Raw genomic sequence first — 18012 nt, forward strand, 5'->3', positions numbered from 1 at the left:
AACCTTTAGCACTATTTGCATTATTAATATTCCAGATGGGCAAGCTGGCTGATGCTTTACACCAGACAAAAATCACGTGGTAAAACTTTATTAGCTTCCTGCTGTCTTCTTGGGATTCCTCCTCAGTCTTGAGGAACAACCACCACTCTTGCAAATGTGCTGGAAATGGTCAGATCTTTCTGTCTGTATTAATTTGATAATCTGTTTATTTAAGGACTCAAATTTTGGCCTAGGAAGTCAATACCAGGTTCCCATTCCTCACAGCTGACTTTGGATGAGGCACATGTTGCTCCAGGTCTTTTTAGCGAGAGATGTGAAATTCCATCTTGGCAGAAGGAAGCAGCCAGGTCTCCATTCCCACCAGAGAGCCACACTTCTTTAGTTTTTAGGGAAATTCAAAGTATTTTCAGTCTCCTCTGTGCCTCTGCTTCCTCTCCAAACCTATCCTGCTTACTGGATGCCACTGTGGGACCAGTGGTCTAACCATGGTCCCTGGGGGCTCAGTGGCACTGCTGGGTCACATCCAGATGTGACAGAAAAATGGACATGTCAGGGACAGATGACCATGTCCTTCTCTGCCCCAGTGATGGCTGAGGGTTATCTTGAGTCCCTAAATACTAAATATCTGAAATGATCCAGGTTAAAAATACCCTTCTTTGATAGATGCCCTTTTAACAGCAGGTGAAAACCAAGTCAAAATCTGGGATGATTTCACTGCTCCTGTGGATTCAGCTGGGAGTGAGGAACCCTGCAAACTGGATTTTGCCACCAAACCTGGAGGCTCCTGATTCTTCACTACTTCAGCTGTAGAAGAGATGCCTCCCTGGCAGGTCAGGTGCAGGAGGGCTGGAACACATCTTGTCCAGGGGCCATGCTGCAGTCTGTAACACAAGGATGCTGCTATTCCTCTCACCCATCCATCACCTGTTCATATGACCAAACCAATAAACCCAGAGGGATCAAGCAGCATTTCTGGTGTGCACACTTGATGCACACCTGAGGTACCACGTGAAGTGCCTACAGACTGGTGTGGAGCATCTAGGAACACTGCATTATGTCCAGGTAGGAGCTAGATGAGAAACCTCAAGCAAAAACCTGCAAAGAATCCCAGGCTTTCCAGGAAGGGAGCTGTGGAGGATCCCACCTCATGCTGTCTCAGGTAACCCTGTGGAGAAATGTTTCTTGATCTCCAGAGCTTTTGATTTAGGAGCCTGACAGTTTAGATTTGCATGGAATATGTTTCATGGCTTGGTGGGGTTTTTTTTGGTTTGTTTTTTTCTTGTATAACATCTGAGCTGTGGTGAGAAGAAATGCTCAAATAGTTTTGTGCTCTGATTGATGTTACAAGTGAGCGCCTAAGGCTAAATGTTTTTGAATGATTTCACTGTCTGGTCAGGACTGTTGATTCTGCTCCATCAGGTGCTGGCAGCTTGCTGGATGTGTTAAGAATTGTTGGGCTTTTAAAATGCCTTTAATACATAGTCTGCCCTTGCTAGTGCTCTGAGAAACTTTGTAAGGTTCTCAAAAGGTCAGACAGACCTTGGAAATGCCCCAAAATGTTTGCTGGATTTAGAGATGCTCTTCTGGTTTCACTGTCCTGTGAGAGAAGGCACTGCACCTCCCTGCCAGCCCCTCCAAGGCCTCAGCTCCAAAAGTGTGTGATTAATTTTAAACAAGTGAGGGACATTGCTAAAGGCTGTAAGGTCATGGATATGCCTTACGTTTGGATTGTTTCTTTCAGTTAGGGTTTGATGATTTATCTGCTTCCCTTTGTGCTTCTGCAAACTCTTCCTTGCTCCTGTGCCTGCTCCAAGCCCCAATGCTCAGTGTGTTGGTCTCCCTGGCCAGCTGTACATCCATCCCTCCCCGTGCCATTCCTGCACCCTGGCATTGGCCTGGTTCCCTCTCCACCTGTCTTGTTGCCGACCTGGGTTGTGCAGCACACAGGGAGAGCTTTACCCCTGCTCATCCCCAGCTCCACTCAGAGGCCAGAGAATAGATGATCCTGCAAACACAATCAGGCGGGAGGCAATGAACTGAAGAGAAGCATTATAAAAACTGCAGCAGCTGCAGGTTGAGCTGTATGTAAAAGTTTGCTGTAGTCCTGCTTCCAGCCTCCTCCTGACATGGGCAGCAGCCCCAGGGTCTGTGTCTGAACAGCAGGTGACAGGCAGTCCTTGCCACTGTTGTCCCCTCATGGATGCTCACCAGGGAATTCAGAAAGACCCTTTCTCTTGTGGCTGGGATGGGACTGGTGTGAGACCAGACTGGTATTTCTTCCTCCTAAGAGGCTGGTCTCCTTCTGTGATGATTCAGAGACCTACTGTCTTGGTTTAGTGGTCAGGGAGAGCAAAAAGTAGAGAGCAGAATGTCTCTCTGTTGCCCATCTCTGCCCTCCCAGAGTAAAATAAAAGGAGAATAAGGAAAAGAGACCTAAAAGATGGAAGTTAAAACTAGAACAGGTTTACTGGAGGAAGGAAGAGATTGTAACATGTGGGATGAGGGACAAAGATACAAATATATACCAAACCTGATCTCAGTGATTGGTGATACATTCATCCAAAGGTCTCTTGTGGCAGAGCTGATTTGGAGAAAGGGTCCATTGCTTTTCCCAGCACCTGATGGATCCAGATCCTGCAGAGCATTTGGAAGAAGGGAGATTTCTGGTCTTCCTGGCTTGTATAGAATATGGCAAGAAATGACCCCTCTCTGTTCTGCCCCCTGGATCCCTCGGGGTCCTAAATACCCTCTCTCTAGATCCTCATATTGATACCATAAATTTAGCCCGGGGCCCCTCAAACCATAACACCTATGGAGATGTGGCTCTATCATGCCTCTTCCTTTCTCCTAGGGAGGAAGATGAGCACATGGCTAGCACTGTGCCTGCCTGGGGCTGTGCTTGTCGTGTTTCTGCATCACTGTCTCTTCCCCAGAATCTCATGTGAGCCCCAAACTGCAGAACTTAAGAGCCTCTGGTGCTTCTGTGGGACATGAGCCAGTGCTGTGGAGTGGCACATGGTGTACCAGAGACCAGGAGAACTTTGTGTCCTAAAGCTGCCTCCTCTGCTGGGTCTGTTCTCCTTCTTCCATTTTATGTGCTTTCTGCTTTCTATTTTAATCCGGTGCCTGGGTTTGCTGAGCAAAAGTGCCCTGAGTCACTCCCAATCAACTGCCTCCCCAATCACATCTGGACGAGTGGAAGTGTAACATATGCCCCAGATGGCAGAAGAACTGAAAAACTAAAGTGACTAATCAGTGCAAAGGGTGCATCACGGCCACCAGAGCCATTTTTGCTCAGCTCAAGCTAAAAATCCCAGGGCAGAAACTATTTATGTTGCACAGCACTTCAGAGGCAGCAATGCAAGAAAGCATATAGACAGAAATGAAGGTCAGTCCGGGCCTTTTTAAACACTACATTACTTAAATGGCTTTTCCTGCCTCAGCTGTCTTGCACTGAGATTAGCCCAACTCTGAATGAGGAGGGATTTTTTCCCGGCCACTAAATCAAATGCATATTTTTGTGCTGGTTCTGAGTCTGGAAGATAGGGAGCAATCCTACACATTTGCAAACAATTGCTTAAACTAAATGCCTTGATGGGGGATCCCTTCTAAAATAGTTAACAATTACAACGTATCCCCAAACTGCCTCAAACCTTTGATCTGCTTTGTGTTTAAAAAAACCCCAGCAACTCATTTTCTAAATTGCTGTCAAGTCTTTAATTTTTCAGATACATAAAGCTGACATGTGAACACACCCATGTCTATAGCATAACTTTGGCTTCTCTGAATTTATGAGGAGCTTGGCAAAATTTGAATGATTGAGTTACTAAAATAACCTGATGTAATTAACATGCATTGCCTTTCCAGGTACCAGGGAAATTGGATAATTGAAGTTCAGGTGACGGAGGCTGCGCCGCTCTTTGTAAAAGCACAATGTCTGCTGTTACCTCTTTGAAGCAACCTCATTAAAATCAATAAAGCAGCACACTAAACCACTGTGCAGTTTACATTATTGGGAATAGCTTCTGCTCCTCTGTCATCATCATTTTCTCACAGAATGGCTGGAAAAGTGGTCAGGTGCTGATGAATGAGGGTTGAGTTTTGGAAGGAGCAGCATTCAGCGAGCACCAGAGATGCTGCAGCTCCTGTCTGAAGTGTTTGTGCCTTCTGACACTTTGCAGGGGCCAAGGCCAGACCTTGCATCTTCAAAGCAAGTGTAAATCCAGATTTAGCACCCTCTGGGTCACAGATTTAATCCAGTATAACAGAGAGCAGCATATGGCCCATACTTCAGAGCTATCAGTGGTTCTCGAGTAATAAAGCAGTGGCGCAGATCTGGATGCTTCAGAAACCATCTCCTGACTGCCACCCCACCCTGACAACTGTGTGCTGCAGGAATGCCTCTGCCCTGGATTAAAATTGCCTTTACCAACATAGAAGTTAACTCAGCACTTTTGTAGTGTTTGTAATTTGAGTGGCTTCTAAAGGCCTCCATGTACCAAAATGAGTATGTCCTTGACCCATTGCTATTTAGGTAGATTGCCAGATTATAAATTTAGTTATTTTTCCTATGCTGCTTTGAAGACCTGTATAGCTGTGTGATAGCCCTGCAAGACATCAGAATACATCTCTTCCAGGCTCTCAGAAAAATCAAGGAAACAGCTGTGCATCAGCTGCCTCTGTTCTACACTTTGTAGCTTTTCTTTGGAAACAGAATTTTGGAAGTCTTTTTTAGAAATCTGAGGCACTTGCCTGTGCCAAGCTTCCATAACCTGGGAGGGCTGGAGCACCTCTTCTACAAAGACTGGCTTAGAGAGTTGAGGTTGTTCAGGCTTGAGAAGAGAAGGCTTCAGGAAGACCTTAAAGTGGCCTTCCAGGACCTGAAGGGGCCTACAAGAAAACTAAGGAGGAACTTTTTATAAGTACATATAGCAATAGGACAAGAGAGAATGGCTTAAAATTGGAAAAGAGGAGATTTAGTTTAAACATCAAGAAGAAATTTTTTAGTGGTGAGACACTGGCACAGGTTGCTCAGGGAAGGTGTAGATATCCCATCCTTGAAAGTGTTCAAGGCCAGGTTGGATGGGGGTTGTAGCAACCTGGTCTAGTGGGAGGTGTCTTTCAGGACCTTTCCAACCCAAACCATTCTATAATTTTATGATCCTGAGAGGAGCTGGGCCAGGTGCTTCCTTTCACCGGGTATCCAAGGAGTGAAAGATCTCTTTTGGGTCTTAGGAAGACAGAATGTCCATTTGAACACAAGGGAACTGTGTAAGTGCTGGATTTCTTCTTACATTTGTTGACCAAGCTGAAAAGGAAGCTCAAGTTAAATCAGTTCAAAGTAGATTTTTTAAAAGCATTTTTTGCAAGGTGAAATATTAAACAAAGTGTTTTGTTTCATCAAGAACATAAAGTCTAACTGCTCAGATACTTAACTTTGTTATTTTTTCATTATGAACTTTGAAATAAAGCCACATATTTCTTGCCTAAATTTCCAAGAAACTCACTGCCCCCCCCCCCCCCTTTTTTTTTTTTTAATGGAATCTATCCAAGAATGGATACTTCTTGGATACAAGATGGATACTTCTTGGAATGTATCCAAGAAGTTCAGCCCAAGCTAATGAAGTCTGAAAATCTTGAAAAGTTAACTTTTTAGTAAATTCTTGTTTCACCTTGATATTTCTGGCTGGTTTTCCTACATGGAGCACCCAGTCTGATGCCCCCAAGCCTTGCCATCAAGCCTCATCTGAAAGCTCTGGGTGAAGAACTGACATTTGTGGTGTTAAGTGTGACTTCAGCTTGAAGGACAGTGGGTACTTCAGGATGGCATCCAGTGACAACTCAGGGCACCTTCCCAGAGATCAGGAGCTTTCTGAGCAACAGACAGAGTGAAAAATGTTGGGAGGGAGAAACTTTTGGGCTCTGATGTACATAACAATCATAGTGAAAAGTCTGTGTGTTGCATGGTATACAAGCTATAGAAAGGCATCTTGTTTTGCAAGCTGAGTGTGATATCAGATCCAAATTAAAATAAGAAAATAAAAATAAAAATAAGAGCTTAAACCCTTGTTTAGAAAGCAGTTACAAAGTTGAACTCAGCCCTAGCTGGGACACCACTTAAATGTGTTTCTGGACTTAAGTATGTACTAAAACTTTACTTAAACTAGACCTTGATAATACCTAAGTGCTTTCCAGAGCTCAGTTCATTGCTGTCTGAAAGGTCCCTACGGAAGCTGTTGCCTCTTTGGGTAGAGAGAATGAGCCTAGTGCACAGTATCCAGAAATGTAAAAACTATAATTAAATGGCAATAATTGGATTTATCTCATCCATGTTTTCTTTGGTGTGAAATCTGTCTCACGTGGGTGAAAGGATTTCTTTCATCTTTGCATAAAACCTAAGAAGTTAAAAAAGTGAGAAGCTATAAACACATCCTTCAGCTGCAAGTGTAGTACTGAATTGGCAATTCTTCTGCAGCTGAAGTGAAAAGATGTTGAATATTACTATATTGTAGTGTACACATTAGTAGAATATTACACAAAAACAGTGTTCACTGTTCTCCATTAAGGAGAGGTATATATGCATTTAAACAGGCACATCATGACTTGGTTTTATTGCATCAATATTTTATTTATTTATCACAAGCTTATTTTTACTGCTGACAAATATTTTCTGTGTAGTTTGAAATTCAAAAGAAATAGTCACAAACAGTCATTAATGTTTAAAGTCACAGGTTATTATTTAGTGTAGTGCTAGTTATATTATACATTATGCATTAAATACTTTTTGGTGGTACACTTATTAAATACAAATCGAGGCAAACCAATCCCTCAGTGGGAACAGACCTGCCAAATAGCTATTTTCTTTATACTTTCAATCTGACGCACAAATGAAGAACTTTTGGATTTCAAAGCTGGTTTTCCCCCCTCTGCTCTCTTTTCAGCGTGGATTTCCAGGGCTATGGGGACTTGTTAAGGAAAGATCAAACATAATATATATATGTATTAATGCATGAAACAGATATACTTACCTCATAGGGGCATTGAGAATTAATTAGTCGCTGATTAGAAAGCAGTGGAAAATGAAAACCACTATCTAAGCACTCAGTGCTATTTTTCCTTTAAATTCACAGCTGAAAAGGAGTCAGAGACAGCATCATGGGACACGTCTGCTCTGCTCACAGTCTGGGCTGAGCCTTGGTGCAGTGTCAGGGCAGTGCCTGGGCCTGCTCCACACAGGTTATCTGATGAATTTATGAAGTAGTTTGCTTGGGTGAATGCATCTAATGAAGTCAGCCCAGGTTGTGAGCCTCTGGCAGTGTTGTGGGTGTCCCCAGGTGAGCCTGGTGATGAATTGTCTTCTTCATGTGAAGTCCCGGGGGTCACTTGGTTTGGCTGAGATCAGCAACAGCCCTGGCACCCTGCAAGCTGCTGCTGTTCCTCCATCCTGGACACACAGGTACTGAGGGAAGGGGGTAGGAGCAGAGCAAATGTGAGAAAATGGTTCCCCTCAATAACCCCCCATCTCATCCCATCCCAGTTTTCAGACACAGAGCTGTGTCTGTGTCTGTACTCTTCATCATCCTCAGAAGATTTATTTTTTGTGGATGGGTTTATTCTTTCCTGGAAGCTGGGTAGGCCCTCAGCAGGTCAGTGCTACAAGGGGCTTTAAGAGGTTTATTGTGAGAAAACCCTCTTTCTCATGTGTTTTTAACCCACCATCCACTAGTTTGATGTCTCTTCAGTGTTGTGCTGTGGGAGGCAGTGAGACACCATTCCCTGCTCACCTCTCCATGTTATTCCTGAGTTTATGGACCTTTATCACATCTCCCCTCAGTCATTTCTCTCTCCAACGTGAGAGGCAAGTTAAAATCTGTTCAGCTGTTTCTTGTGTGGGTTAATTTTCCTGAACCCTCCCCTATGGACAAGGCCCATTCTGCCAGTGCCAGAGGATGGAGATCTTGGTACAACTGAAATTACAAACCTTGAATTTTTCTGCAATGCCTGTGCGAGGGGCATCACACAGGGAGGGACAGGGGAGGCACCAGGAGATGGGCTTTGGAGATTTTTGTGGCGAGCTCAGTGTGTTGAATTTCTGCTCCTCTGTAAATTTTTGTTTCTGAGTGCTGTGATGGGTATTAATCTATTGGGATTGTAATTAGGAGGCTGGACAACCAGAAGCTTTATGTAAATGTCTTCTTTTATGTAAATCTTCTATGTGTAGCCAAAGCAAGTCATGAACTGTCTGTGCTGGCTGTCCAGCTCTCCTCTAACCCCACTGAAACCCTTAAAGATCTTGGAGACTGAGTCTGGTCTTCACCTGTCAGAGCCCCTGATGCAGCAGTCATTTGGGGCTGGACTTGGGTTTTTGTGTGGGTTAGAAGACAGGGGTATGATGGGGGGGGGGGGGGGGTCGCAGTGTCCAGTGCAGCCCCCACAGACACAGGCTATGTGTCTCAGACCATCTCTTCTAGAGAGCACAGAAGGCTGCAAAAGCTGCAAAGATTCAAAGAAATGAAGCAAAACACTTAAAGAAGGGAAAAGAACAGATTGGGATGGTTTTGTGGAATTAGAAACCACAGTTTTTAACCATTGAATTTACTGCCAGTGCCTGTAGAGAGCATACCTTTAGGTGAGTCAGAGATGGGCTTTGAGAAATAAGGGGGTGCCTTGGGGTCCCTCCCCACCTGTAAGACTTCAGCTGAAGCCCAGGGATGTGGCACCCTCCGTCAGTGCCTTGGAGCAGCTGTAGCTGAGCACAACTTTCAGTCCTTGTAGAAGCAGCCGTGTGCTGCAGCTCTGGCCATGCCTGGCTGCAGCTTTCTATCTTCTTGCCCACATGCTGAAAACACAGAAAACTAAAAAGAAATTTTGCAGAGCCACGTCTAGGTGTGCTCTGCACTCCACCAGAGTTACTAGAAATGACATTTTCCCTTCCCTTGGGGACAAATAAGAGCATCCATCCACTCCTGCCACTTGTGCTGAGGATTGCTGTGAGAGAACACGTACAGGTGTGCAGCTCCAGGCTGGGCTGTCAGGGTGCTCACATGCTGTCCTTTGCACTGCCCTTTGTAAATTTTAGCTAAGACCCTTTAGATACACATCTAGCAGTATCTCCCAACACTGGTCTTTCTGCCTCAACACTAGAAGGACTGAGCAGTGACTAATGACTTTTTTTCTTGCGAGCAGACTGAGCCCCAGCACCTGAATCCCTCATTAAACAAGCAGAATTACTGCCTTCTACTTTCATACAGATTTGGCCTCAGTCTCTTATCTGCTGTGCCTCCCACCCTGTCAGCTCCCTGTCTGGGCAGCAAGCAGCAGCTGATGCTGTGATTTACTGGGCATGATGCCTGCTGCTTGCCAGGCCAGCACTTGTGTGTCTCTTGCCACCCACAACTGCCTATAACCATAAGTCTGGGGCTGGGCCATACCAACATTTTACTTACTGTAAGGCATAGTGTTAGGTGTTGTGCTTGTTTTACCCAAGTCTTTTAGGGGCTTAATGTATTTGGATGCATCTAATTAAAGAGCCAATTAAAGAGCTAGTTAAAGAGAGGGCAGGCAAGTCAGTGGACAGGCAGCAGCAGTGACCAGTGGAGTGACTGCTGAGACAGCCAAGATGAAAATAGAAAAAAAAGGAAACAATGCTGAAAATAGCTCAAATTTTTTTGAGCCATAGGTTCTTCTGTAGGACCTTATAGGGAGGGTCACAAAAAAAAAGGAACTTTTTTGTATTTTTACTTGCCACATCAGCCCCCCCTTCAATAGGGAAGGGGCTGGATGGTGAACGGCTTCTGCCAGGTGGTACGATGAGGTGAAGGGACAGAGCCCAGGACAGGTGGGTTTGCTGGGCTGCCTCACAATTAAAGCATCATTGCTGATCACTCCAGCATTGGTGGGAGCAGCATCACCCCCAGCTGCCCGTGAGAGGCTGGGTGATGGGGAAGTGAAGACTGACTCCAGATTCTCTCCTGGGAGAAGTCTTGGCAGGGTATGGATGGGGTGGTGGCTTCTCTCTGCTGACCTGGCAGCTGCTTGCTCTGTCTATGGCCCTGTTTGACCCAGAAAGTGAGAGCCAAGATCTGGTCTCTGGTTGTCAGTCAGGAAGAACCCATGAGAAAATAGCCATGTCATGAGTTAGAAAAGAGCCTGTTTACATCTTTGGAGGAGTGGATGAAAGCATCGGACCAACCCTGTTTATTTTAGCAAATGTTTTATGGATCATCAGGAATTTTCATTAAAATGTTATTTTTAATATTTCTTTAGTCCTTCTGAATCAGGGGAGAGTGCAAAGCCGAGAAGACCCTCCCAGGGCCCAGTGCAAAGTGCCTGACAATATAATTAATTCACGTTTTCTAAGAAATTCTCCTTCAAGTCTCACATCTTCAAAGAAAAAAAAACCCACAGTACTTCTGGCTGCCGGGTGTCCATGTGTTGCTGTATGACATCTGATGCAAAGGGGATTCATTCTCCCACATCCAAGCTGAAATTCCCCAGGTACTAATCAGCAATTTCACATGTTCAGCTTGAAATAATTTGTGTGAAAGCCATTAGATCCTAGGAAGCCTGGTGTGTGAGAGATGCTCTCACTCAGTCTTTCCAGAGAAGAAATAATGTTTTTTATTTGTGTTTCTTGACTGGTGACATTTAAGATGTTTGCTCCCAAATTTTAGGATGTAGGAAGAACTGGATCACCCCATGCTTCAGCACTGGTACATGCAAAAATCTGGCTGTTGAGTATTTGTGTGTTGTCTTAAACCTGAGCTTCCTTGCTGAGATATCTTCTTTAGTGGAAATTAAATAACATACAGTTGCCCCTTTCTACAAGGCTCATTACTGTCTGTCAGTTCTGACCATTATATCCACTTAAAATACCACAGGGAGAGCTTATTGGGATTCTTCTGATATACTATTCCTCCGAAAGTCAATCAAAACCCAATCTAGTGCACTTAAGGCTTTTAATGCTTTGCTGCAGACAATCTCACAGTATCGGCTGATCTGCACAGCCTGCTCCGATAGCACAACGATCTTTAAGGGCATGTGAGAAGAGATTACTTACCTGTTTGTAAATGAGAATAATGCCTCGCTTTCAGTGGGTGTATGATCAGATGTGACAAATGCAATTGGAAAAAAAAAAAAAAAAAAAAAAGTCAAAACCCAACAACCAAACAACCCAAGTGCGACGGATGTGGTTGTTTGGACTGTGTCATAAAATCGGCGGAGAGTTGCTTGGTGGGAGGAAATCGTCAGTGGGATCATTGATCAGGGAGGTGAAAGCAGGCACTGGAGCTGAGTTATTTCCCCGAGGTGGTGGTATGAGAAGCAGTCTCCAGCGTGGGAGGGGAAAGGTTTGTTTGCAGAGGAGGTATCAGTCCCAAAGGGCCCTTGGGGCCCTGCGCATCGCTTTGTTCCGCAGTACAGGCTGGGCAGTGGGGAAACAGCTGTGCTGCGGGGTTTAGGGAGAGCTGCAAGAACTGAGGGGCAGGGACAACCCCCCCCCCCCAGCAGACTGTGTGCAATGCTTCCTGCAGATGGAGGGATGGATGGATGGACAGACGGACAGGCACAGCACTGTCCAGTTGGATTGTGAGAAGTGTTAAGAAAACACTGTGTCCCTAAAGAGTGTCTGGGGGCACTGCTCAGAAGTGGAGCAGCATCCTTCCCACTATAGAAATGGGAAAATTGAGGCATGAAGCTCTTGGTAGTTTACAGCAAACCAAGGAAGAGAGCAGAGGTATCCTTGCTCCCCTGTCCTGCTTTAATGAAAGAGGTGTCTCTTTGGTCCTCTGATTTAAGTTTAATTTTTACACATTTTCAATGCAGTGTCTCTGAGGGTGGCTGTACTGGGGGTTAGTGTCAGTCTGGCTTCCAGATGACACAGAAGGCATCTTGTGTATCCTCCCACCACCCATAACCCTACTGGGCTCACTGGCTTTGGGGAGGGGCAGCCCACATCCTGTGCCCTTTCCCTTCTTGCCCTCTTGAAAAGCCAGGGTCCTCCTTCAGTGCCAGTGTTGATTTAGGCATTTTTCATGTGTAGCTGATGTGTCCTCTGCACAGTGGTACTGAGCACCTGAACAGAGAGGTGGGTTGCCCCAGTATAGCTCCATCTCAGGCAGAGAAGTGCAGTGCTGGGACTTAGGACAACCTAAGCATCTCTCTTCTATGGGTATAGTCATAGTATTTTGTCCTTTGCTCATTAGAAATCACCAGTGGCCTTCACAAACTCCTTGCTGTTCAGGTATGCTCTTCCCTTCTGTACTCCATTCCAGAGAGTTTTTCTGATCAGGCTGGACAAGGAAATTCACATCTTCCTTTCCTGAACCCTGTTATGACAATTTTCATGCCAGGTTGTGCATTTGCTCTGTTAGCATATTGAGTGCATTTGAATGGCCCAGAGTTTTTCTGTTAGGGAGCTGGACACTTGCTATGATGTTCCAGGACATATTTTCAATACCCAGGACTTCATCTCCCAGTTTTTGTTTCTCTTTCCCACAGGTGAATCTGAGGTCACCAACTTTTCTTGCTTAGGGGGTGTACCTAGGGGAGGGGAAGGCAGAACAAATGCAATGCCTTCTGAAGCTAAAATACCCCAGACTTGCCTGTGCCCTCCTTCAGAATCCTTCCTTGAGATGCAAGAAGCCACTCAGTACTCTGGAAGAAGAGAGGGATTGGCTCACCTTACCCACTCCTTGCTTTCCCCAGAAGCTTGTTGAGTAATATTTCTTTTTTATGCTTTTACCATCTGAACATTAGGCTACTTGTTTCTCTGATTCCACTCTGGACACACTCCTGAAAAACCTCATAAATGATATTACACAGATACTAAATGCAAAGTCTTTTTCAATATTTAAGTTTAATACTATTCTGGAAGCACAAGAAAGGAGTCATTGTATCACAGGTGGTTAAATGAGTAATGTGGTTCCTGATCTGAATAACATCTTTCAGCCCTTGTAGAGATTTGCACTTGCAGGGAGTGCTCTGGGATGCACCATCACTATTCCAGCAATCCTGGCAGCAGTCGTGGGTGAACAGACAGAGCCCAGGCTGCACTTGCAGCTCATTGCTGGGTCTCAGGTGCCTTCAAAGGTGATAACAGAGCAGCAATGCTGGCTCCCTTCCTCCCAAGCCTGGAGGGAAGAGTCTGTTTCTGAAGCTATAAAAGGGGGAGACAGAATCACTCCTGTCCTGCTGATTATTCAAAAGCAGGGGCTGGCTTTCTAAGCTTGTGATTTTGCATTTCCCTGCACAGACACAGCATCTGACAGCATGGCAGAGCTTGATGTGTTTATCCTCAGCTCCCTGGGATGCAGAGGAGTGTGCTCCCCTCTTCTCCTACTGTTTTATGGACAGGGAATGCAGAAGAGATGCTAAAGCTCAGCCTGACTGCCTTGCCCACAGCCATCAAAGAAGTTCACAGAAGAAAAAGGAGTCTGTCACCAAGTATTTCTCTCCCACACAGAGGAACTCTCTGGCATTGGCCATCAGAGCCACTGCAGGCACCAGGGAGGCCCTGGGTGGGTCTGAGGGAGCATCCATCATCTTGCCTGGGCAGCAATCTCTCCACCTAAGCCATGCTCAGAGGTCACCTACCTGGACTTCGTGTCCCTGTTGCTCCAGTCCTGGTCCCTCCATGTGGGACAGATAAGGACCTCATTACCTCCTTTTTACCATCTTAAGCACATGCTGCAGAAGAGAGATATCCAGCTGCTCTGTGCACAATGTCACAAAGTCCAGATGCTGAAAATGCTTAACTAGGTTTAACTGGGTTGTTACTACATGTCAGGTTTGAACTGCTAAAGCCTGCATTTACAGTTGAAAACTCAAATAGTGTAAAAATTGTAAAGTGGTTCATAAAATGACTAGCATGACACCTAAGCAGACATTCTCTACCCTTTTCAGTCCAATTGCAGATTAATTCATCAGTGTGATAAAAAAAAAGTAATTAATATATTTCCGTCATGTATCTCCTTGCAGTCAGAATGATAAAATATTCAAACGAGAGGTGGCTTGGAAACATGAATTTTATGAAGATGATTTAAAAAGGAAGAAACTTTAATTAAAGTCTAGAAAGGTCATAGAGTCTTACCATCAGATAATGGCGAAATTATAAAACAGATGGCAAACATCCCCAAGAAGAAGAGAAGCAGTGAACTGGAAAAAAAGAAAGAGATACTGTTAGCAAAGTAAATCTCCACTTAGCAGAGGCATTGCTCTAACATCCTGGAAAGCAAAGAGATGTGGTAAGAGAATTTGGCCTTGCAGAATAGACTTTTTGACTACTCATTAAAAAATTGCACTTTTGGAGCAGGACATTTTATTTAGGTTCGTTTCAGTCATTCCAGTGATTTATTTTCTCAGGTATGCTGTGGTGGAGGAAGATGCTCTGGTGTCTCCAGACAGAGTAAAGATGAGTTGATTTGAAACTCTTGTTCTAGTTCTTGAGGCAAACTAAAGGTGAGAACCCACTGACTTTGCTGACCCTGGGTAACTGTTCAGAGCTGAAAGGAGGCAAAGGATCATGTTGGCAACAGACATCTCTGTGTCTTCATCTCATGGGCTGAGTGAGTTGTGTGTTCTTGGGAAGGACTGTGGATTAAATTGTGATATGATCATCCCAGGGTTAGAGCTCCATTGTATTAGAAGCTGTAGACACACAGAGAACACTTCTGCACCCTTGCTATGTCCATCCCACCCAGCTACAGCTGGAAATGCAAATTGTAAAGAGGCAGAAGTTTTAAATCCAGCTTGCAATCTGGCTGCATATTTTAGTGGGCCTGCTCTGTTCCCTGTGCCACCCTGCCATGTCATTGCTGATAGGAAAGAGAATAAAAATCAGTCACATCATTCTGCAGTGGTGTCAGTGCATGCAGCGATGACCAAACCCACCCAAAAAAGACCCACAGATCTAGAAGCACTGCAGATATGCAGGGAGGTTTGGAGTGGCTTCCTTGGATGCTACCCTTGCCAGAGAGAGGTTTTCACTTTGGGTGCGGGTCTGTCCTCCAAGGATGGGACAGAGGGCCCACAACATCACGAGCTGATGAATAAGGAATAATTAATAGTTCAGTCACTTTTTTTGCCTCTCTAATTCTATAGAATTCTATATTCTAATTATAATTCTATATTATTCTCTTGGAAGAGAGTCCCTTGGGATTTATTAACATCAGATGCTGGTTTTGGCTCAAGAAGCCTTCAAATTGCAGATTTTTGGAGCTAGGAGAGCTTTCTGAGGAGATGTTACTGTACACTTGCCTCATCTTCCTGTTCTTCCTTAGGTGTTGGCTTATTTTGGAGATGGGACATCAGATGAGATAGATTCATGGTTTCACCCAGTAAGGCTGTTCTCATAATCCTATTGTTATGTTTTCATCTAGGTTAAAGTTACCTATATCCCCACTTCTGTGACTCCTCTCTGACCCCAAGGCCTTAATGGTGGCCACAAAACACAGCAGTGAAGACCAGAAGGAACTGCGGGAGCTCACCTCTCCTCTCTCTTGGCCACTGGCAAGGTCACTCTGGCCTAACTTGTTCCTGGCAGATGTGTCTGTCTATCCTGAGAAATCAGGACCATCTCTCCAAGGGCTGTCATTAGTGCTTTGTTGAACTGAGCATTAGTAACTGTTTCATACTGTCAGAACTAAAGACATCATCTAGATGCTTAATTTATTCTCTTTATTCTGTCTCCATGGGGCATGAAGACCAGGGCATGATGCTTCCAACTAAGCTTTACCCATAACCAGAAACCTTTACATTTTGGAGACCATGCTCAGAGATCAGCATAGGAAAACCAAGCAGAAGTCATGAGATTATAGTGAATGAATAATTTTTTTTTTCCAAGAAGCAGAGATGTCCAGCTTGCTCCATGGTTTAGCTGTTATCTTCATGTTACAGGACTAGGTGACCTGCTGTAATGGAATATTTGTGAGGAGGAATTGTGTAGCATTGCTGGGAATATGATGCTATGAAGGTCCTATATCCTTTCTGTCTGTTTCTTAGGAAAATAAGGAGACTTAAAAAAAAAAATAAAAACCTGGAGTATTTTTAGTTGCCTTATCCACATTACTGTGCTTACTGTCCAGTTCAGTGTGGGCTGTTACATGCTTCTCCCCCAGAAATCCTACTGCTGCTCACAGAGCATTGCTCACATCTCAGGGTTAGGGAAGGCCAGGCTCAGGGGTGCTCATGCAGCCCTAACTCACCATGATCTCATCTTCACTTACCCAGTCACAGGCTATTTTTTTTCCACTAAAACCTGTCTCGGGTAACGCAGGGAAGGGATGGAGCTCACTTACTGAACAGCTATTGGAGACACTTTGCTCCTTATTTATTGTCCAATGCACAGCCCCAGGCGTGAGCTACTGTGCTTGCATTGAGCTTCCTTGTGCCCTTGGCTGCCAGGTGAGGGAATGGAGGGCTGAGGAGATGTTAAAAGCAAAGGTTTGCAAGGAGGCTGAGTACCTGGATGCAGTCCACCAGATCTGTCAGACTACTTCATGTTATCCTGTGGTACCCAGGAGGGTTCAGCCCTCAGCACCAGCAGAGCTCTGGGTACTGAGCTGTGCTGAGCACACTGCAAGTGGCAGGAGAGGGAAGCAGTGGGATCACACTGTCATCCCCTGCTAGACCTAATGGATTTTTCCTCCCAGCCTTCCTGTACCTTTCTAGCCTTGCAGAGAGAAGGCAGTAAATGCTGCCAGGCATTGACTCACACCTCAAGCACATTCATTATGGTCAGAGGCAGTGGCTGTGCAATGAAAACAGGCCAACAAAAAAATATGTATCTCAAATTACTTGCCAGGGTCTTATGCTTCATAAACCAAACAGGAGGGTACTTTGTGAAGGAATCTCATTGGCTTCAGCAGAGGATGGATTTCTCTTACAGTCTGAGTCAGCCTTGGTGTTGCTGACTATTAAACAGCATCCTTGGCATCTGGCTCAGGTTCTCAGCAGGGACATGTGTGACTTGAAGTGATGGTCTCAGACATTTAAATTTCAAATCTGTGCTCGTAGATAAAAGCAAGTGAAGATAATCAAAATTAAGCTGTGATACATGCCCCCTAGCAGGGTGGGCTGAAAGAGACAAACTGGTTTCTGCTTCTGGTTATCCACACCATTCCTCTGCCAGGTGTGACTCCTCCTGGAGCTGGGCTGGCTGAGCCTGGGCAGGGTGTTATTCCCTGAGCAATCATACTTCACAGGGATTCCTTTACTACTCAAAAGCACTAACAAAGATAGCAAGCAATTTTCCACGGTGTCATGGTCTGCAAAGATGCAGCTGAACCCTACAGCCAGTGCAGGAGTCCTGCTGCCTGTGGCTGGGTGGGCAGCACGAGTGGGCACGGGTACCCCCACTGCTGCAGGGAGAGAGGTCTGTGAAGCTCAGCTGATGTCTGGTTCATAAACTGGTCTTCAAATGTCACCAGTCGAGCTCTGCATCCTCTGACCCAGCACCCACTCTCCTTTTCAGTCATTCAGCGTTGCCTCTTTGTCCTACTATACTCAAAGACCAAGCTAGTCCCAACGTGAGTCTCTCATTCCTATAGCTCGGGTATGAAGGATCAAAGGTGGGCTTAGGGGCTGCTCTTTTCCCTCCCATCTGCAGCATCCCTTTGGCTAGCTGAGATATTAGAGGCATATGACAGCAGAGACCAAACTTTCTTGGTTATCTTTTAGGCACACGTTGGATGAACTGAGGCAGACAGAAAGCAGATCAAAATTCCTTTCTTTTTTCTTCCCGAAAGAAAATCCAGTGCCCAGGGGACAGGATTCTACCACACCAGGGTTGGACGATTTGTTTTTGTTTGTTTTCTACAGCAATCGGTTGAGTTTCTTTAGGTTTCTCTTTTATCAGTTATCACATGTCTACAATGTTTTCCAGAAAATTTATTTGATTAAGAGTACATTATGGATTCTAAAGGAAATAACTCCCCTCCTTTTGCCTGTTTAAATAGTTAATGTGTTTAAACATATTCTTCTCCTGCCAAAGGCAGTATAAAAAAAGAGCCTTTG

The sequence above is a fragment of the Heliangelus exortis genome, chromosome 5 (assembly GCF_036169615.1).
Source record: "Heliangelus exortis chromosome 5, bHelExo1.hap1, whole genome shotgun sequence".
Taxonomy (NCBI): domain Eukaryota; kingdom Metazoa; phylum Chordata; class Aves; order Apodiformes; family Trochilidae; genus Heliangelus; species Heliangelus exortis.